This window comes from Echinops telfairi, unplaced genomic scaffold, assembly GCF_000313985.2.
Source record: "Echinops telfairi isolate 266 unplaced genomic scaffold, ASM31398v2 ScPeMD7_6;HRSCAF=24_1, whole genome shotgun sequence".
Classification (NCBI taxonomy): domain Eukaryota; kingdom Metazoa; phylum Chordata; class Mammalia; order Afrosoricida; family Tenrecidae; genus Echinops; species Echinops telfairi.
This window is the reverse complement of record NW_022103903.1, coordinates 14,981,424-15,004,430: the sequence shown is the minus strand read 5'-3', so window position 1 is coordinate 15,004,430 and position 23,007 is coordinate 14,981,424. Positions and strand designations below refer to the sequence as shown.

General features: G+C 39.2%; 1 pseudogene; it reads left to right on the top strand.

Annotated features, from left to right (window-relative positions):
• The first annotated feature begins 6,863 nt into the window (after nucleotides 1–6,863).
• On the top strand, nucleotides 6,864–7,118 carry LOC115868091 (annotated as a pseudogene).
• The last annotated feature ends 15,889 nt before the right edge of the window (nucleotides 7,119–23,007 follow it).

Below are 23,007 nucleotides of genomic sequence, written 5' to 3'. Positions count from 1 at the left end.
AATGACCGTTTAGCTGAGCAAGGTGCTCTTGTATTAGGGGAGTGCGCATGAGGAGGCCCAATGTCCACCTGCCACCCTACTACCAAACCAATAATGATTGCACCTAGGTCCGTTCCCCCTTTAATCTTAAATATATTTACATATGTACATGGCTGTATTTAGGCTCCTACAACTGGCTTAGTGACTTCAGGTTCTCTGACCTTGAACCAAAGTCTTGGTGATTCTGAGAGGGATCAGCAGCCTGCCGTCTTATCTGGCAATCTTAAATCCATCTCTACTCACAAGGCGGACCTGCTGCCTACAGATTCATCTGCTTTTACAGCAACTAGCCTGGGCTCTTCCTGCAGATCTTAGGTGTATTGGCTCCTAAAGCTAGGAGAAGTCTCGAGGTTAATGTATGACCCATTGACTTAGAAACTTCCTGGATTCCGACTGACCCACTTCTACGACTGTGCAAGTGATTTTTTTAACATAAATTTCTGTATCTAAATACATCTGTAAGCATTTCTCTGATTTTGTTTCTCTGGAGAACCTAGCCTACGACACATCCTCCTTCCTTCCTTTATGTTATTCTGACACCAATCATGCTTCCCACAGAACTATACTTCTCTACTAGACTCAATAATCCATTGCACTGGCCACATAAAACTCACGGAAAATATGTTTTTTATGGGAGCATATTAGTGAAGTTAATAGTTACAAGTCAGGATCAGAAAACATTTAAGATTACAGTCCTTTGTGTACAATAGAGTCTCTGTCTAGGCCTCAGTCTGTCATTCACATAGTCTCTGCTTGATGAAATGTTATAAAGCTCCTTTCGCATTGATAAATGCACAAAGGGTACTTCAATCTGCATCCAGTCTCTTGCCCCAAAGCACTCAGCTTTACTTGTTCTGTGGGCCAGGAAACCCACTGCTCTGTTTCACAGTGTCAGTGCTGCGGTCCCCGGTGCCCTTGCTGCCTACTGCACTGGTGGATCTTCTTTCTTGATGGTTGGTTAAGGGATTATTCTTTTTCCTGTTTCTGAGATGGCTCACTTATATACCCAATGGAATGGCAAACTGATCAGTTCCCTTTATTAGTGTTTTACACAATCTATTTGCATGGTCTCAATCATTTGGTACAAGTTACAAAGACTATGGATAGGAAAGCTATGTCCAGCAATTTTACATTAGTACAAGACTCAATAGCTTACAGTGTGCTGTAGGGAAAGAATGATAACATTTCAGAAAATGGAGACAATCAGGAGTGTCAATATTAGAAGAAAGAGCAATGCTCAATTTTGGATCACCACCATCACCAGTTGCCATGAATGTGATTCTGATTTATGATGACTATCTTTGTGTCAGTGTCGAATGGTATGCTATAGGCTTTCCTATGGCTGAATTTAAGCATTAGATTAACAGCATTTCTTCAACAAAGTCATTAAGTCTTCATTTTATTAGGAGTCAGCACCCTAATGTGAATAGCCAAAACTGTTGTTAGAAAGATTGGAGTGGTGTCTGCAGGAAATAGATACATACGTAGCCTTTTGTTCAGAACTAGCAGCAGTCAACATCAGGATCACCGATTCATTGATTATGGCGCAGGCTCAGATCAATCCCCCAGCAGCAATTGTTCTCCAGAATCTAGATATGCTGACAGGAACCTGAAGTGGAATGTGTGACGTGCTCAAGGGAGAATGCTGTTTCTGGAAGAAACGTTTGGAAAAAAGACATGGAAGCCAGCTGTTTCCTGAATCGTTATTATAGATTATTTTGTGCTCCCCCACCCAAAAGATATGATGAACCCAATTGTCTCTGAAAGACATTTCTCAATTAATTCTTCTCTCTCACCATGTAGTCAAGCAAAATTGGGAGCCACGAATGTTCTTCCTCATTTTTTTATCACGCCATAAGGTTTAGTAAATAACAGACTTGAGTGTTATTTACTTTAAGGACACCCAAGTTAACTTAGCTCTTAGATAGGATGTCTATTCTGTAATTCTTTACTGTACCTTGAGATTTTCTGTAATTCTGTACTGTGCCCTGAGATTATTACTTCATGAGCAAAATTTAAAGGAAGTAGGTAATTTTATTTGTTTAAGGCCTTTACTTGATGAAGATGACACCGTACTCAGAAAAGCAGGCCCAAAACAGTTCTCGGAATACACGCGATCTATAAACTTAGAATTACATGTGCACTCCCTTCAATCACAAGGTTTATGTGTGGGGTGGGGGAGAATACTCCAAAGTCAAATGCATTTTCTAGTTACTCCTTCATATTTAAGGCTTAGACAGGACAATGACAACTCATCTGAATCAACAGAAGGCTGTAATGATGTGCAAAAGGTTCACAACCATGCGGCTATTATCTATATTACCATGTAAGCAGGTTTGAGGGCCCTGGTTAAGCGCTGGGCTGCTAACCACAAGGTCAGCAGTTTGAAACCACCAGCTAAGATATTAAAATAGTCAGTATGTGGTAGTTCACTTTCAATTCATAGCAACTCTATGGGACAAGGTCAAATTGCCCCTGGGTATTTCCTAAACTCTAATTCTATATGGGAGTAGACAGGCTCATCTTTCTCCAGTGGAGCAACTGGTGGTTTCAAACTGCTGACCTTGCAGTTAGCAGTCTAATGGGTAACCACTATGCAATCAGGGCTCCTCTTCCCTGCACCTGGTGGTTCCCAATTTGTATATTCGCTTGCCTTTCCACAAACACTTCTTACTCTTAATTTCAACCAGATTTTCATTTATGCTCTATGACAAGTTTGAAGATCAACTTGAATACATTGTTGTTACATTGCAGTGTCAATCAATATTGTGATCATTTTAAAACCTGTTTTATAATAAATACCCTTTGAACAACTTTCCTTTAAAAGCGAGTCCATTAGCTATTGTGAATGGTGGTGGGTTACCCTGTCTTGACACCCTTATGTGATGACCCTAACTTTACCTGACCCCTCAGCTCAGAAGGACATTACAATGGTAATTGTGCTGGTCTCTCCCTTGTTATAGTTATTATCTTTGGACATTTTATTTAAATACATCATTTAGCTTGACAGCAAATTGCATGAAAGAATAAGAGACCTGGGATTAAAAAAAAATCCTTAAATAATACTGACTTAATATCAAATAACCTCAAGGTTAACTCTGTACAATGCATTGCTAACTTGCTATGTCTCCTTTACCAAGAATAATGCTGGCATAGCTCAACTGGGTTATTTTACCTTGAGGGTAAATGGAACACTGGAGTAGGCTGCAGATAGATTTAAGCACATATGGGTGGGTGTGGTAGTTACATAATCTGGCGTCAATGTGAGGATTAAGAGTGAAGGGGTGGAGTTTAGCCTGCCAATCAGGTCACAGCATGATGACCTCATTTGGAGGTACTAAGGAGATAAATAACTCACTGGAGGCGGGACCTAGGCTCACTCCCTGTGAGACATCCCTGTGGAGAAGACACATGGAGATAAGCTGATGGAGCTAGACCTCTGGAACTGGAGAAACCACATAGAGACCCCTGCCAGTGCTGAGATGCTTACTGGGTCCACAAGACTTCCCACCCACTGGCTGTGATCTTACGGTATTCGGTGTCATTGCATGTGTTTCATGAGACTGAATTGGTATTGGACATATGGGCTAATATCAGGCTTATGGACTTGATCTGAACTGGGCTGGGATGTTTCATCAATATTCAACTGCTCTTGCATATAAAGCTCTCTCTTATACACACATGACTGTGCATAGATTTGTTTCTCTTGTCTACCCAGACCTATACAGTGGAGAAATTTTTTTAACATATATATATATATGTGCTCTATTTTCTGCCCTTCTATTTTATCAAGCATGATGTCCTCTATGTATATATTCATATGCATAATCATGTGCATGTGCATATATACATACACGTACATATATATTCCAATTTTAGTATATGTGCCGCCGAAGCAAGCACAATATTCCAAGAATAAAATTACAGATGAGAATTTTCCATTCTAGAGCCACTCCTTTCAGGACAGGAATGAAGGGGTCAGTGTACATTTCCAAATAGCAAAAGGTCAAGATGTAAACACTTTGCTCCTAAAAGGTGTAACCAAACTAATTGAGGCCAATCACTGAAGGGGTAAAACTTACAACCCCTTCTGCAGCTGCCTCAGTCAAATGGCCTGCTTCTACATTTCAAAGCACTCCAAAGCTGAAGCTAAACCAATCATTAACCATGCAATTTTCTTTTGTTCTCTGTACATAAAAACTTCTAATTCAATAGAGACAGCAGTCCCTTTGTAAATTAACTTAGTGCTACATGGCTCAAGTTGTATTGTTCCACAGTAAAACTTTTCTTTCACTACTCTGAGTAGGAGATTTTTGTGTTTGACAGGGAAAAAGTCAAGTAGTGGTTAGAATTTTTAACTTACTTCGTGATTTAAGAAGATAGGCTTTGAAGTTAAACAGACTTGAACTTCTCTACTTTTTTTGCTACTTACAAATCACACATAAGCCAAAATGGGGAAAAAAATAATTTATTAGAGCTGGTATTCTCATGTGTAAAATTGAAATGGTAGTGTCTGTCCCTTGAGCTGTTTTTAGGAAATAAACAAAATAAAATAGCGCAAGAAATGCTTTAAACATGAGAGATGTAGTTTTTTTTTCGTGGCATTGTCATGTACCTCATAGGAGGAATGACATACCTTACCATGAATTAGTACAAGATTATGAGAAATTCAACTGTGTCTTTGTTAGGTTTCTGGATTGGGATACCTCGGCTCTTGTTTTGTGGCCCTGAAAGAATTCACGCAGCAGAAGCACATTCGTAATCCAAGTGACTTTTAAGAGAAAAAAGGAAATTTCGGGTATGACACTCTCAAAAAGTACTTGCTGTTTGTGGAACGCACACAAAGCCACGTAGGAGAGGTTTGTGATTGAACGTAAAAAACCACAAGGAAGGAATACAGGAACAGAGCACAAAACCATGCTAGCAGAACCAGGAAATCCCAGGAGCCAAGAGAGAGGCCTGAGATGTTGGTTCCCGCCCTTTCCTGCCAGGCATGCCTGAAGGAGAGAGAAATAGAGGGTTGGCCTTCCTGTAGCAGACTTCTATCTCCTCTGGCTGGGGAGGTGTGGTTGAAGGTATTGGCCAGCCTTACTGGCTGCATTTAAGCGCATCTGGGTGCTGCTATATTGCTGGTGCCTAAAGTGTGCCCAGGATGGTTTTGCCTGGGCCTAGGGGGCTTGTGTCTGAGCATGCTCAGTTCTGGATGTTTTCCATAGGTGTCTAGTTAGTGTGCCTGATTTCTTTCCAACCCCTTTGTTGTGGCCCTATGCAGACATTGGGGAGACAATGCCCCTTAGTCCCTATTCTGGCTATATAACATCTTCAATCATCAAAAATTCATATGTATTTCCATTTCATTTCTGTTAAAATTCAAGAGCCCTGATAGCACTGCCAGGTAAACCTCGGACTGCTAACAGAAAGCTCTGTAGTTGAAACCCACCAGACACTCAACAGTAGAAAGCCAAGGCTGCCCTGCTCCTGTAAAGATTAAGAGCCGCAGAAAGTTGGAACCAACTTGATGATGGTAGTAGAGATGTTTGAGGTTCGGTGTTTGTTTGTTTTTAATTAGAATAAATAATGGAAAATTTAATAAACAAGCAGAGGAAAATAACAAACATACCTGATTCCTTTATAAACTGACCTGCTGTATCTCCAAGAATCCACAGCCTGAAGTCGAAAATTTCATGATCAAGTACAATAAAATCTACAAAAGCTGGACCGATGCAAGGCAGAAACCTGTCAGAGGAGGGAAAATCAAATATGTTTCACTAAAATAAGCGCCATATGGTCCAACCGCACCCTCTCCCAGGCAGCTAACTGGAAAGACCTGGAGAACAAGGAGTCTTTTCAGTTATAGCTCTCCCGGGTCTCACCACATAAGTTCTTTCTTTAGAAATCCCTCCTTTGTATTACGAAACCATTCTCCTCATAAAATCAGAGTGAATGTATTCGTGACTATAAGCTATTTGTATCTCAATAAACTAAGGAAGTGCATCTATTGTCTTTGGGAAAACAAGGAGGAGAGCATGCAGTGACAATACATCAACAAAAGCTCGCGAATGGAGCGCCTGAGCAAGTATTGAAATAGGTTACCAGCCCACTTGGGAGTGGGAGGGAAGGAATATATGGGTTTCAAAAAGTTTGTAGAAAAATAGAGTACAAACAGAATGGAATTTTTCTATGAAATTTTTGAAGCCCCATGTAAATAAAGCTATTGTGTATGTTTGCCTAGGTATTTCACTATCTTGAGTTCTAATAAAAATCTCCGCGACCTGTCAACCAGCAAGACACCTAGCTTGTACTCCCAGGCGGGCTCAGAACGTCTCGGAAATACCTCAGGTGGGATCCCCAGCTGCCTTCGCCCTGCCAGCAAGAGGGGGTGGGACCCCCTGCAGGTGCTCCTTGTGGCCAAAGTGTGGTGAGACATCGCGGGCCTGGCCTGCAGCCCACCTCGGGAAAGTGCACACGGGCAGCCAGGGGAGCGTGGAAAAACACCAGTGCGTCTACACCGAGAGCCCGAAATCTGGATCTAGAGAGACTCGAGTGAATGACAAGTCTGCACTTGGGTTCTGAATCACTCTCATACCATTTCCAACCCCACCAGTGGCATCTACAATACGCCAGGTTCCCACTGACCTGAACATACAGAATCACAAAATGAAACTATAGGAAAGGATTTCTTTCTGCTTTTGAAAGCTTAGAAACACTGAGTCTGAGATGAGCGACTTGTCTAGGTTCATCCAGAACAGAGCTAGGAGCAAAACACTGTGCTGTTCATGTTAAGACAGGTTATCCTTCAGAATTCTCTACCCACTTCTTAGAAAATGAACTCATCTCAGGCATAAGTGGCCTTCAAGGACATGGCTGTGGAGCTCACCCAGGAGGAGTGGCAGCACACGTGCCCTGACCAGTGGACTCTGTACAGAGATGGGATGCTGGAGAACTACAGCCACCTCGTCTCAGGGGGGTACTGCATTTTAAAACCAGAAATGATCTTCAAGTTGGAGCAAGGGGAAGAACCTAAATTCCTAGAGGAGGAATTCTCCAACAAGAACTGCCTAGAAGATTACAAGAAATGAAAGTGAAAGATAAACACTTGGAACAAGTAATATTTATTAATAACAAAACATTTACTAAAGAGGAAGAAAAAGGTTTTGAAAAAACATTTAATCTTCATATGGAGATTCCTGGGTCTTCAACAAAAATTCCCTGTCAATTTGGATCATGGGAAATGAATTTGCAAAACATTTCTGAATCTGTTGTTGATAACAGAGGCTGTTTAACACAAAGTTATATGTGAGAATTTACTTTTCAATATTACATTTGAGAGAATTCATACCAGAGAAAAAAGGTATGTATATAACAAAGCTATAAAAACTCTAACTTATAAGAAAGGTATTGCTGAACATCAAAGGTTTCAGGCTCTGAAGCAAGTTTTTGAATGTAATAAATTTAGGAACGTTTTCTATGAAAAAAAATCTCAATTTTATACTTTGAACCCTCGGTGTTCCTTGTTTGATACTTGCCATCAAGATCACAGTAACAGAACACGGCATAGCCTAACTCAGCATTAGTAATGGAGGAAGCTCCTCAGAGAGAGGGCTGGGCCAATGGCTGTAGCAATGGTTCCAATAAAGTCATAAGTGTGAGGCTCGTGCAGGAACAGGCCATGTTTTGTTCTTTTGCTCCCAGAATTACTCGTTATTCACACTAACTAGATGGCATCTAGCAACACATACCGCATGAGTAAATCTTCACTACCTGTTGACTACCAGTTACCATCTTCTCAGAGACTCGTAAATGGTTCCATGAAGCCATTTGTGTTAGTCTGGATTAACTAGAGAAACAAATCCAGAGACACTGTAAGAGAGAGTTTTATATCAAAGAGTAATTTGATATTAAGAGAACATCCTGGCCCAGTCCATACCAAGTCTATAAGTCTGATATTAGCCCATATGTCTGATACCAGCCTAAAAATTGCTCTTCAGACTCACACAGTACAAGCAATGATGAGAATGCAGTAGGGTCCCAGGCCTGTAGGTGGAAAGCCTTGTGGTGGATCCACTGGTGGTGGCAGCATCTCCAGGGCTCTGACTGGCATCAGTGTGGTTCCATATGACTTGTCAACAGGAAGGTGAAACAAAGAGTGAGTGCCCAGCTTCTAGGGAGGAAGGCAGTGGTTCTCAGAATCCTCAGGAGAAGGTCATGGCCACACAGAGGCCTCATTGGCTATCACCTGATTGACAGACTAGACTGCACCCCTTTGCTCAAGTTGACAGGAGATTATGTAACTGCCACACTCTTTTAGTAACATGACAAACTGGCATCATCTGGAATTTATTGGTAATCTTAATTTCTACTAATATGTTTAAATGTAATGGATTCAGTTCTTTTGGCGAGAATTCAGGGTCTTTAGGTAAAGATTTGGTACTTCAGGTTTTTTCTATATGCTTAGTCTGCTTTGCTAAGATGCTATGTCGTCAAGGTGGGCAAATGCTGTCAGTAAATGGACAGATAGTTATGTTCATTTTGATGGGCCGCCTGGTCTGCATTACAGCTCTTCAACTCGGTAGGAGGAAAGCATTCTCAGATAAGATGTAAAGGAATGGGTGACTCTTCCAATAAAACTTTGTTTTGAGGAATCCTATGTAGAATTGCACATAACATATAATTATCCCATTGTTACCCTTTTGATTTTATTTTTCAGCCATGTAAAATGATTTTTTTTAATTAATCAATTTATTGTGGCTCATACAATTCATCACAATACATAGATCAATTGTGTAAAGCACATCTATACATTTGTTGCCCTCATCATTCCCAAAATTCTCTTGCCTCTTGGGTTCCCGGAATCCGCTCATTTTCCTTCCCCCCGACCCTTCCCTTCCTCCTCCCCTTTCCCCCATGCACCCTTAATAATTTATAAATTATTTTTGTATCTTACATTACACTGTCCGGCGCCTCCCCTCACCCACCCCGCTGCTGCCCGTCCCCCAGAGAGGAGGCCATACGCGGCTCCCTGTGATCCATTCCCCCTTACTACCTCCCCTTTCCCTCCTGGTATCGCCACCTTCACCCCCGGTCCCGAGAGGCTCCTCCGTCCTAGATTCCCTGCACTTCCAACTCCCATCCGCACCGCTGTGCATCATCTGGTCTAACCAGGTCTGCAAGGCGAAACTGGGGTCCTGGTAGTTGGGGGGAGGAAGCGTTCAAGAACTAGAGGAAGGTTGTGAGTTTCATTATTGCTATACTGAACCCTAAGTGACTCATCTCCCCACTCCCCCTCTGCAAGGTATGTCCAGTTGTCTAGAGAAGAAGCCTAAAAACAGTGAAGAGGCCAGATTCTGTCCTGTGATCTCCCTAGTATACTGATAGATACATTGCACTGGATAAATCTGCTGCACAAGACCTCTTTAAAGTGTTGCAAAGCAAGAAGTTTACTTTGAGGTTTAAAGTACATCTGACCAAAGCCATGGTATTTTCAATCATCTCATATGATTGAAAGAAGATTGAAAAAGAATTGTTGCATTTGAATTATAGTGCTAGCAAAGAATACTGAAAGTACCATAGACTTCCACAAAAACAAATAATCTGTCTTGGATAAAGTACAGCCAAAATGCTCCTTAGAGGCAAGGATGGCACTTTGAGTCAGAGTCGACTCTACAGAACCTGTCAACAACAGTCTACTGTGATCTTAGGTGACCTTAGGACGAGAAAGAGATGCTTTAGCCTCAAACTAATCTTTGGCTGTGTTGCCTGCCAATCATTGTGCCAGAGTTAGCCCATAGTTTCTGTGGCTATATCCATGTGACCCTAAATTTCTCTGCTTGATCAGACACCTTATTCTTCCTAGCCAATCCAGACAATGTAGACTTCACTGGGTTTCTGCCACATCTCGTATCTGTCCTGGGACCCAAGTTTTGCTACCACACCAGGTCCTTTTACAAGCTTCAAACCAATGCCCCAGCACTTGGGAAGTAAGGGTGGCAGCAAGTATAAATGAGATCATCTCTACTCCGGGCAAAATTGTCACTCTCTTAGTACTATACTGCTGGAGTATTAAATGCTGAAAAAATCCACAATCACTCTGTACTTATCTTTTCAATCTATATTCAATTAATTTCCTCTTTATTCTAAAGCTCTGAACCAATTACCAGGTAGATTTTTGCACAAGTCTGACTCTAATTTTATTACAGTTGTCCCCAAATCACAACATCCTCTTTCAGAGAAGGTCTTAACCTAACAAGGCCCTCCTCTGATGTCCAAATAATGGACAGGTTGCAGTAAAAAAAAACCTAGCTTATTGATAAGGAAAATAATTCAGCAAGCATTAAAAATATTACATTGATAATATGTAGGATTTCTGTGGGTAGATATGAGGGGCTTGCAAATTCTCCTGAAAGAATACATCACAAACACAAAAAAAGCTAGCATAGAATTCTTTATAAATACATTAATTTCATTCAAAACACAGTGCTGTTTTTGTCATTTGGTCTATAAAACATTCTAGCATAAAAAATCATTTATAATGAGGCAAAATAACCTAATTACTAGCAAAGCCTTTCCCAGATAGCAATCTGTTTAGGATGTATATTTGCTATGAAAAAAGTAATATTTTATCTTATCAAAAGTGTGTTACAGAAACCATTTTAATGTTGGATTTCTTAATTGAATAGAATAAAGTCCATGTTTTAAACCTTTGGTAGTAAGTTAAGATAGTGTGTTTAGCTGGGTTCTCTGGAGAAGCAATTTGGATGAATATGTAAATAAAGACTTGTATCAAGAAAGTCCAGTCTTATTTAAGTCTGTGAGTCTGATATAAGCTGGAGGTTTCTCCTGACTCACATACCTGACAAACAAGAAGTAGGAAGATGAAAAAGAAGTCCACAAGCAGATAGACGTGATTCCATTCTTGGAAACATTTTTTTAAAATCTTCTGTTTGGATGACTGACAGCACCTCCCTCATTTTTTTCTTCACTTCTTCTGCATCATCCAATTGCTGTCCTTTCATGTTCCTCTTCATTCATGAAAGCAAAAAGAAGTCTCACGAGCACGGTCAGGTGAGTCAGGTGCATGGGACAAGAGAGGCATGCTGTTTTTTGCCAAAACTGGAGCACTGAAGTGACTGCATGAGCAGGTGCATTGTCATGGTGGCAAAACTAGTCTCCCATCTGCCACAAACCAAACCTTTTTTGCTGCACACTGTCAATATTTTCAGAACCTCTAAATAGAAAGCTTGATGAACAGTCTGGCCTGGTAGAGTGGACTCAATATCCGCTTCACACACACACACACACACACAATGAGAATTATATTGATTGTTTATTTCACTTGACAAGTTTTTGGGGGGGCGAGGTGATGATGGTGTCATCCGCAGGCTTGATTGATGTTTGGTTTCAATAGTACTGTCTCATCACCAGTAATGACCTTGGGGGGGAAAAGCTGTTCTTTCCAAGCAAGGCATGTTTCCACTCAATGCTCTTTTTCCAGGTCAGTTAGAACTTGAGGCACAAATTTCGCAGTGACCATTCTCATTCCTAAATCTTTCTTAAAATTTGCTGAACCAAGCTCCAAGATCATCCAGATAACGCCCCCATCTCTTCAATGGCCCATCATCGGTCTTGGAGCACAAGTGCACAAATTTTGTTGACGTTTTCATCCATCTGGGAAGTTGACAGACATCCAGAACTAGATTTGTCATGAATCGACATTTCACCTTTTCTGAAATGAGAAAACCACTTGTACCCTTGAGTCTTTCCCATAGTGCTGTCCTTGTAAGCTGTGTTCCACCTCACAACAGTGTCTGCAGCTCTTTTCCCAAGCAGGAAATGAAATGCCACAGCCTTACACTGTTCTCAGAAACCAGTCATCACACACACTGAAAAGGTTTAAGCAAAACTGCTTTTACGAAAAATGTATCTGTTACCAGAGAGAACGTTCCCACGTGACGCCTGTGGTGCACTTACTCGGAGCGAGTTGCTGACTGCTCACCTAGTGGGAAAAACACATCCTATGAAGCTCTACCCAGTGGAGTGTTTTCTGGTTTTGTTGGGTAAGTAGCCACTCAAAATATAGTGAAAAAACACTCTCAAGAAAGAGAAAAGCAATCTAAAAATATAAATAAGTGAAATATGTAACAGGTGAAAATGATGTGCCCAGAACAAAATATATATAAAACGAGGAATTGTTTTTTTAAATGTGATACACTAGATGATTCTGACTCCTAAGAACCCTGTAGGGTAGACTAGAACTGCCCATAGGGGTTCCAAGGCTGTAACTCTTCTTTGGAAGTAGACTAGTACATCTTTCTCCTATGGAGCAGCTAGTGAACTTGAAATGCCACTTGGTTAGCAGTCAAGTGCTTAGCCACACCAGGGCTCTACAACAGGAAAGGGACCAATTCCAGTGTTGAAATTCCAGATATGGTGGCCAGATCTGTGACTTTTGAATAAAAATATGAAAAGAATTAGGAAGCCAACCATGACAATGCCATGGGAAAGATGATTCTCAGAAGTTGGAGCAGCAAAAAAAGAAGACATCCCTCATTCATTTAAGAAAAGGCAAGGGGGCCAGAAAGGTGAAGGTACTGGGAGAGGGAGAGTAATCTGGAGCTGAGAGGTGGTGTGGGACCAGACTCTATGGTGAGAGACTATATCCAAGATTTTCAATATATTTTGAGTTGCAATGTCCTGAAAGCATTCTGAATAGAGGAATGACCTCTGGGAAGACATAAACTGCCACCCTTTTAGTTAGCACGTGAGCCCATTTACCATTCGCACCACCCACAGACTCCTGATTCCACTTAGTGTCCACGTAAACCATGGTGAGCGGCTGCTCTCTATAGATACAGTCTACCTGGATATTGGTTACTTTCCTTATAGAGAAATCAAAAAGAAAGGTACTTGGAAAACATTTTTAAACTCTTCTTAAATGTTTATCCTGCTAGATGTAGGGATGTAGTTGAAATTTTACTTCGAGTTGGTGCCATAAGTTTTTAATTTCTGGATTATTTCCCTCCTTGCTCAAGTGATAATATTAATAAAAATAATAAAAGTGGACTAAAAATAAATTGGATTAAAACAGCTAAAATTAGGTAATTTAGAAATCTCTTTTATTTATAGGAAAATGCCTTGTAAGAGACCACGTTGATTTTATATATAGATAATGTGTAAAATTATTCAATTCTATATTCACGGAATTTGAAAATTCTTTTATTATAATTAAATAGAATGCTTTCTTTTATTTAATCCTGGAAACCCATAAAAAGTTATTAGTTGTCAGTAGCTTTAATGCCAGCTTATTAGGCCTTGACTCAAAGCCTGCTGCTAGTTATTGTGAAGGCTGAAAGGTTAACAAGAACGGGCTGCTACCAACCGCCTTGCCAGGTGTTTTTCCCTGCAGTTAATGGACTTGAGCCAATTGAAATTATCACTCTCAAACTGGTCACAGACACTTTTAATCTTTGCATAGAAACCTTGAAAGAGAGAGGAGAGAGAGAGAGAATAGGCTGGGACTTGCATGATTGCCTTTCATTATCATCAAGAGTAAAACAATGAAAATCAACTATTGTTAATCTTCTATTTGTAAATGAAAGCCTGACAAGTCCAAAAAGAAAAAGAAAACCTTTTAAAATAATATTCATGTATAACATGTTCTATTAAAATAATAATAGTCCCTTCAATGAAACAATGTCTTATAAAACCTGGCACATTTTCTTCAAGGCATGTTGGTTATGTGCTACATAGGTATTAACATGTCTAACTTCTTTTAATTGCTAGGTTTATAAATCTGAACAGTTACAATGAAATAATCAGAATCAACCAGATGGAATCTGAGCCAGTCACCAGGGGTATTTGAGAAGTGCCTGCTGTTTGTGGGGATCGAATATATACTTACCCAATCCAAAACAGAGCAGATGGGAAAGCAAACAGGTAAGCATCTGCTTTATCTTCCAGAGATTGTGGTTCACTGATAATCCCATTTATTTTTGAAACTTTAAAACATCTGTAAAAATCAAATGAAAGGCAAACAGAGGTGAATGAGAAAGATCTGAATAAAATACGAAGTTTTATAGCTTCCACACTGTCGAACAAAGACAGAGAGGTTCACATCTTCTGCCAAACTTCGGAATCCATCACAGAGCTTTAGTAACAGTATTTGAAGTGTGGGAACAAGAGTAAGAGTAATGCGAGTGGGCTCCGTACAATAGAAGGAAAGCTTGTTCGTGCCCAGCGATGTCCTCCTCCAGTGCTAAGTTCTTGGTTTCTAAACACTGTACTATTGTCCACACAGAGGAAAGGGAGCTCCTTGCAGACCTTATTAAAGCAAAGAAAAACATTGGTGAGGCAAGAAACAAGTTAGCATTGAGTCATTTCTGTTAATGTTGACCCGTGTTTGTCAGAATAGAACTACGCTCCACAGAATTTTCAGTGGTTGATTGTTTGGGAAGTACACCGTAGGTTCTTTGTTTCTTTTTGGTTTTCTTCCCACGGCTCTTCACAAGAAATTCTAAATTCCAATCTTTCAGTTAGCAGCCAAGGGTGTTAACAATTTGTATCTTCCAGGGACCCATGGTGAGTCAATAGGCTCTTGTAGTGTGAGTTCTGTGGAAGGGACAATCATTGATGAGGCTAAATATTAGTGCCATGCTATAAAGCAAAGATATGCTCAGATTTTAGTGGGACCTAAAAATAAATAATCACAAGAACAACAAAATACAGAGATTGGCTTCAAGGATTCTATTAGACAAACTTCCAATGATTTGATTCTTTTTTAAAAATAGATAATGCATTTTAAGTGGATAAAATGGTACATTTTAGTCAATCAGAGGGGAGAGGAAGAGGGAGAAAAATATTTTTAACAAAAGAGTGCAGGCTGCTCTATGTAAAAGCTATAATCAGAGTAGAAAAATCACTATTTTGCAATGACCACAGTGAGGTGATTCAGCCAAACATCCCCAAAAGCAACTACAATAATTAGATGAAAGGATTCACACAGCTTCAAAGTTTCAAGCAAGCGATTATGTTTTGATGACAAACAGAAACAGATGTTTTTACCCAGCTTAACCAGGAAATCAAAGTAAACATTACCATTAGTAGCATTAGGAGCAAATGTGTATTATGTGTCCCCTGATATGTAATACTCTTCTCAAAAATACTCAATCCAGTCAATTCTGACTCACAGTGATTCTATAAAGGGATTCTAAGATTGTCAATCTTCCCAACAGCTAGCATGCTCAGTTTACTCCCTCATTGCTGGTAGGATTGAACCAAGAACCTGGCAGTGCAATGTCACACCCACAGCATGACCAGAAACAGATCCAAATTGTAGAACATTCTACAAAACAATTTGCCTGAACTAACCAGAGATGTGCCGCCCCCAACCATAAAAGTATTTTCTTTTCTTTTTTTTTATAATGACATTTATTTATTTTTAATTTAATTTTATTTATTTATTTTTAAGAGTTTTATTAGGTATTTTCATTGCTACTTCATAACTCTAATTTTGCTACTGTTATGAATCGTCATGTAAATATCTGATATGCAAGATGTATTTTCATTGTTACAAATTGAACATAATTAAAGCATAGTGATTAATCACAAAAACAATATGTAATTATATATTGTGAAATATTTATTTCTAATTACAAATAAATAAAATTTTGTCTTGAAGCACGGTGTAGCATGGATAACAGTCTTAATATAACAGTAAACTACATTGCTACATTTTGCAACAGTATGAGTAAAAGCCAACCTCAGGGAGAAGGTTGAGATAGCTTCTTTCTCACCAAATCAGCATATCTGCATGTGGGCGGAGCCACCTGGAGACAGATAGAGGAGCGGGGTCTCAGTTCCAAAGACTATTGGAAATATGTGTTAGGTGACACCTGTGAAAGGATTGTTCTACCCCCAAACGGGTCGCAACCCACAGGTTGAGAAGCGGTGCTCTAAGAGCAAGATAGTACTCATTCTGTTCTTTTAATAGGCCACCCTAACAGGTGAATGGAAAACACAGTCTAATGCTCTAGAGCCCTGGTGGTACTATTAGGTAAACCTTGGACTGGATACCACAAGGTTGATAGTTTAAAACCACCAGCTACTCTGTGGGAGAAAGAGGAGGTAGTCTCCTCTGGTAAACGATTTATAGTTTTGGAAATCCTGTAGAGAATTGCTCCGACTCAGAATCTCCTCGATGGGTTTTAGGAATAAATACAACTCACCCAGACATGCTGTTTTCAATCACATCATATGCATGTGAAATCTGGGGAAGAATTTATGCATTTGAATTTTGGTGCTGAAAAAGAATATTCAAATTTTTATGGACAACCAGAACAAACAAATCAATCTTGATGGAAATACACTCAGAATGTGCCTTAGAAGCAAGGGTGGCAGGACTTTGTCAAATATACTTTGGGCAGGTTCAGTCCCTGAAAAAGGACATCATGTTTGGGAAAATAGAGAGTTCTAGAAAAGGAAGAAAACGGTGATGGATTGACCCCATGACTGCAGCAACGGGCTTAAACATAACAGTGATTGTGAGGATGGCCCAGGCAATGTAATGTTTCACCTTACGGCGCAGGGTATTGCTATGAATCAGAACCAACTCGGGACCCTTGACCATAGTGACAATAACAAGCTGTCAACTTGTGAAGGTTGTTTTTGCTGTTGTTAGGTGCCATTGAGGAAGTTCCAGCTCCTAGGGAACCCATGTACAACAGAAGAAAACACTGAACGCCGCTGGTCTTGTGCCAGCCTCACAATTGTTCTTATGTTTGAGCCCACTGTTGCGGCCACTGGGTCAGTCCATTTGTCAAAGGCCTTCCGTTTTTTCACTGCCCCTCGACTTTACCAAACATGATGTCCTTCTCCCAAGTCTGATCTCTCCTGAAAACATGCTCACAGTAGGTAAGACGAAGTCGCACCCTCCTGGCCTCTAAGGCGCACTCTGGCGGTACTTCTTCTAAGATAGATTTCTTTGTCCTTCTGGGAAGTCCATTGGACTTTCAATATTCTTTATTAGCACTACAATTCAAACACTTGTGCTTATTCAATGTCCAACTTTCACATGGATGCTATATAGGAAGCCTCTAATTAAACATTCCTTCCCTCTATATTATTATCATTATTGTCCATTATATATAGCCCTTTGACCCTTTTTTCCTGTAAATCTTTTATCAATCTATAATACAAGAGTAATATTAAATACTTGAAAAAAGATGTTGATGTCTAACAAAATAAACAGAATTTCATAAATTTAATGAAAATTATATTGGAAAATCTTTTGTTGATAACAAGTAAAAATGTTAACAAATTAGGATCAGAACAAGTCTAGCCATTTAACAATTGAAGATGAGAGGTCAAGAGGATAATACCACAAATTAAAATGTGAAAGCTTTAATCTGATTATCCAATGACTTAGAGGGGTTTGGGGAAAGCTGAAGAAGCCCCATGACAATTTTGCAAAGTAAGACTCAAAACGATTGTGTGAAAAAGGCACTCATGACGTTACACGGTGCTACGATTTTGTCAGGGAAATTACACCAATGGGAAGTTGGAGGAATTCCTTAAATAATTCTTTGTATATTTTAATAATTAAATTATATTTCTTATTCAAATCTAAATTATACTAAATACAAGGAAAATAACTTTCCATTTCTCAAGATGAAAATCTCTATCAAATAATCATAATATCATTTACTATGAACACTTGATATTTTACATTAGACTGATGTTAAATTGCTTTTCTCAGGTACCAATCATTGTCTGATCATTTGACCTCCCATTCTATAGTTCTTACTGATCATCATGCATTCTATTCCCCACAATATATCACTATACTACCTAGCTTACTGTCCTTCTAGAAGGATAAAATCTTTCCAAGGCCCTCAAGGAACTTACAACTGACAAGTTCAGAAATAGCTGTAGCAGAAACAGAATTTGGAATATATTATAAGAGAATCATGATGTATAATGATGATTCAATAGAAAAAATACTAATCATTTTGGTTTGGAGATATCAAAAAGTGCTTCATAAGAAGAAAGTGCTTTTAAAAAGAGGTTATGTTCTTGAAGCATGAGTAGTAGTAACACAAGTGTGCAGAAGTTTTAAAATTAGTGAATGTCCAGGAAATAATTTATAGTGAATTTTGTCCTTGAGAAGCATAAATATAGATGATGGTGGATTTAAGGCTGCAGAATAATGTTGGGCCTGGGGCTTGGACAACCTGTATGCCAAGTTGCTTGGAATTTAGACAATGAGAAATGAGTCAACTACAGTGTATAACCAATGTGGTACCATCTTTTTCAAAGAACTTGATACTATAAAGTTTTGAAAATTTTATTTCTGTGCAGGCATTATTTTATTGATTCTCACTAAAAATGTATACGTCTCAGTTAATTCTCAATTATCTTTATAACATGGAAGTACCAGCAAGAATAACTAAAGATCTGTGTGAATGTCACATTGTTATCCTGGGACCTGGTTTAATAAAGCAAGAAAAATTGCTCTGAGGAGTAGATTCATAACACTGTTCCCTGAAAAACAAGCAAGCAGAGAAGCCTGTCTCTTTGACTTATCCTGCTGGCCATGTGAAGGTTTGTTTCTGCTCATTTAGCTCCAGGCTTTGATCCTGTGTCCCTTAACAAGTGTCTCTGTCAAGAGAACCAGGATGAAGCCAGATTTTTAAAAAGGCAGCAAACACATTTTTTGAGAGAAGAAAATAGCATGGAACATAGCCCATGTACAAATAGTTGACAATACAAATAATTGATAGAGTACTGCATGAAAAGTCTTAATAATTATACGTACACTCTATAATACTTTGAATACTATTTAAAATAATAAGGGAATAAAGTTATACCAAATTCCACAAGCATTTATTGATTTCTTATAATACATCATTTCTTTATTCATAATTTATTGAAGTACCTGCTGTGCAAAAGGCATTGCTGTGATTCCTGAGGTGCGACATTCCCTCTCTCACAATCACTGATATATTTCAATGCATTTTGAGAACGTTAAAGTTCTAGAATTGATATAGATGTTAAGCTCTTCTAGCTTTATTGTCATTATATTCAGATGCTCTGCATTCAGATACATTTCCCATTTATGAACGCTATGATCTTGGCCATCTGACCTAGGTTCTCTTTTGTTACATTTTAAATAAAATAATAAGAGCATACATTCCATAAGGATGCTGATAGGATAAGTAAGATTAGGTTTATAAAATAATCACAAAGTCTAACATGTAGCAATAACTCAGTGACAGTTATGACTATTATTTATAGTTGTTATTATTGTTAGAATAAGGCCATGCCATTACTGAAATTGTTAGAATCTCAGAGTAAATTTTCTAGTATACAGTTACTCTGAAAAACACAAGGTATAATCTTTATGTGTTTGTGTTATAGCAGGAAGGCGAAAAAAATCTATGCTACAAATTACAATACATGTATAATGTCATGTACTTATAGCTTCAAGCTTCAGAAAGTAATAGCTATTAAACTTAAGGGAACCAGAGGGACTTGCAATGCCTAATTACCCGTTTGTGATTAGTGTTGCATGAAGTCACTTATCCTGATCATTAGAGAAAAACAAGTTCACCCACAACCATCTACCAAATGAACAGCGAGCAGAGCAACTAACACAGATCTTGCGAAATAAGGTTATTCAGAAGTCCAGACTTGATACCTAGGACACAGACTTTATTTTATAAACATACAATAGTTGTGTGGCACTAAACCTTGCTTTATTTTGTTCGTCTGGTTTTGACAGTGTTGCCCACTGTGTGGGTACTCTCTCGTGCATGTGATATTCAGAGAGCAAATGCTGTTATTCTGCTCAGTGGACTGTGCTGACATAGTTCTTTCTGAAAGCCTTTATGGTTGTCTCGGACAGAGTTTTGGCCTTTTAAAAGGAAAAAGCATAAAAACCGCTTGCCATTGAGTCCATTCCAATGGATAGTGACCTTTCTCTAAAGGACAGAATACAATGGCTCCACCAGGGTTTGCAAGGCTCTTCATCTTTACAGAAATCTTGACTAACTGTTCTTTGTGCTTACTACTGACCTTTCCCACCACTCCGCTCTCAGTTGGCCGTGTGTGGCAGCCTGCATGTTGCCATGACACTGGTGAAGAATATTGAAAATACCATGGGCTGCCAGAAGAACAAACAGATCAGTCGTGGATTAAGTATTGCCAGAATGCTCCTTAGAAAATGTATTGTGAGATTCCGGCTTTCTGTATTTTGGACACGTTGTCAATAGAAACCATTCCCTGGAAAAGGACATCCTGCTTGGTAAAGTAGAAGGGCAGAGAAAAGGAGGAAGGCGCTCTTCAGATGGATGTGCGCAGTGGGTACAACAAGGCTGAAGCAGAGCAAGAGCTGAGACGGGCGCAGGACCGTGAAGTGCTCCCTTGTAGTGGTCACAGGGTTGCTATGAGTCGATGGCATTCTCCGTTAACGGAACATGTTAACCACTTTGTCACCAGGACTCTTTCTGCATCTGTAAAACTTGGGATGGGAGATAAAAGAAACAAGACAAAACAAAAAACCCTCACTACCATAGAGTCAATGCCAACTCAGAAACCCTATAGCACAGGGTAGCACTGCCCCTGTGAGTTTCCAAGACCATCATTCTTTGCTGAAGTACCAAACCAAATCTTTCTCCCACCGCTCACCTTTCACTTAGCAGCCTAAGAAGCATCCATTATGCTACTTGGGTTGATTTTTGAGCCTTTAAGTTGACTTCATTTGAAATGAAATTCTCAGGAGGAATTGCAGGTCTACTGAAAAATGAACACCACTATTATGTCATTGCCTGATTCTTGCCTTTTCCTCTTCTCAGGAAGCTGTAGGTTCTGGAATGTCTAACACACTGAAGAGAGGATTAAAACTATGACTCGTATTACATAATTGATGGAGAAACATTGATTTTAGAGTGTTTTATTTGGTTTCATTAAGTTTTCACTTGTCATCTTACTTGCATGTAAAAGGTTTCAATGAAGAAAGCGTGGCACTATAGGCAGAAGGGATACAGCTAGATGAGTGGCAAGTAGGCAGTATTTTCTCTGGAATCACAGTTTATAACCTCCAGGCTATTCCAGATCATCAGGTAGGATAGAGCACTTATGTTAGAAGTTCCTCTTTTTTTTTAAATATATACCCTTTCTTATTCTGGGAACATATACCTAATAACTTTATCCTGGCATTTGTAATTGGTAAGTGGAAAAAAATTCAAGTAAGTATTCCCAATACCTGCAGGTTATCATATTCTGTACCTATCTGATAGCACATATAACACTCTCCCTAAATATAGATGATAAATGGAAATCTATGTTAAAAATGGGTGCATAAGCAAATGTGGTGAAGAAGGCGGATGGTGCCCAGTTATAAAAAGATACAGTGTCTGGGTTCTTAAAGGCTCTATGTGTTGGACCAAAACAAAATCTACATACCAACCTATGTGTTGGACCAAAACAAAATCTACATACCAACCTCAGACTCAAATATGTAGCTGAGTAAGATGAGTTAGACAAATTCTCTATGACCTTATTTATGAGTTAGACAAGTTCTCTATGACTTTATTTACTGATACACATAATCTCCAACTTAATACATCAACATAGGTTATGTGATGAATCATACTTAGGACTGTCCAATTTTAATAGCTTTTCATTAATAACATGTACTACATATTACTACAATGTTCAATTTGCTAATGGTATCATTTGCAAATGCCATGATTTAACTCCCAAAGATAAATATTGAATTTATAAAACTACAGATAGTAAAAGGCAATAATTCGCAAAGCTTAAAAAATGGGAAAAAAAAGAGTATTTGATTTATGCCAGATCTGACTCACAACACAATTTGTGAACTACATAATAATAAAGACAGAAGAATATGTCATAGGATTGTTGTGATAGTCAATATGGTAACTTATTTATTTCTTTGTTATTATTGGAGACTCTTACACTTGTTGCAATGCACATATTTATTGCATCAGGCATGTTTGTACATATGTTGCCTTCATTCATTGTTAGACATTTACTTTCTATTGAGCCCTTGGTATAAGCTCTTCATTTTCCCTCCCTCCCCCCAACCTCATACCCCCTTGATAGATTATAAATTATTATTTGCATATATTACACCGACTGCTGTCTTCCTTCCCCTGTGTTTTCTGTTTTTCTTTCTCCTGGAGAGGGGTGTACGGTTATGTGTCGATCGTTGCGATCAGTTCCCCCTTTCTTGCTAGTCCCACTCCTGTTCCAGGATTCCATATGCCGTGAGCCCCAGCTCTTTTCTAAACCTGTGTACATGTTCCGGTCTAGTCTGAATTGAGAAACAATACTGGGGTCATGATAGTGGGGTGTGAGGAAGCCTCAAAGAACCAGAGGAATATTGTGTTTTCATTGATGCTTTACTTCACACTGGTGACTCATCCCTTCCCTGTGGCCCCTCTGTGGGGAGATTGTTCCATTGTCTACAGACGGGCTTTGGGTCACTACTCCGCCCCACCTCGTGCTAAAAAATATGATTTTCTTTGTTTATTATGTGTCTTCTGATGCCTATTACCCGATCCCAAAGACTCCTCATGATCGCATCAGCGGTGTGCTTCTTCCATGTGGGCTTGTTGCTTCTCTGCTGAATGGCCATTTTTTAACTTAGAGCCTTTAAGGCCCCAGAGACTATATCTTTTTATAATTGGGCACCATCTGCCTTCTTCACCACATTTGCTTATGCACCCATTTTTTCTTCAGCAATTATATCAGGAGGGTGACCATTTCAGAGCGCCGATTTGTTGGAACAAAATGTTTTTGTATTTAGGGAGGTTATGAGCAGAGGCACAAAGTCTGTCCAGTTCCTCAGTGTACTGCCATATAAATATATGTACCTCTTCTTTTGTGGATTAAGGCATTTACATCTGTACACATCTTTGCTTATACCTCTATCCATTGCTTTGCTTC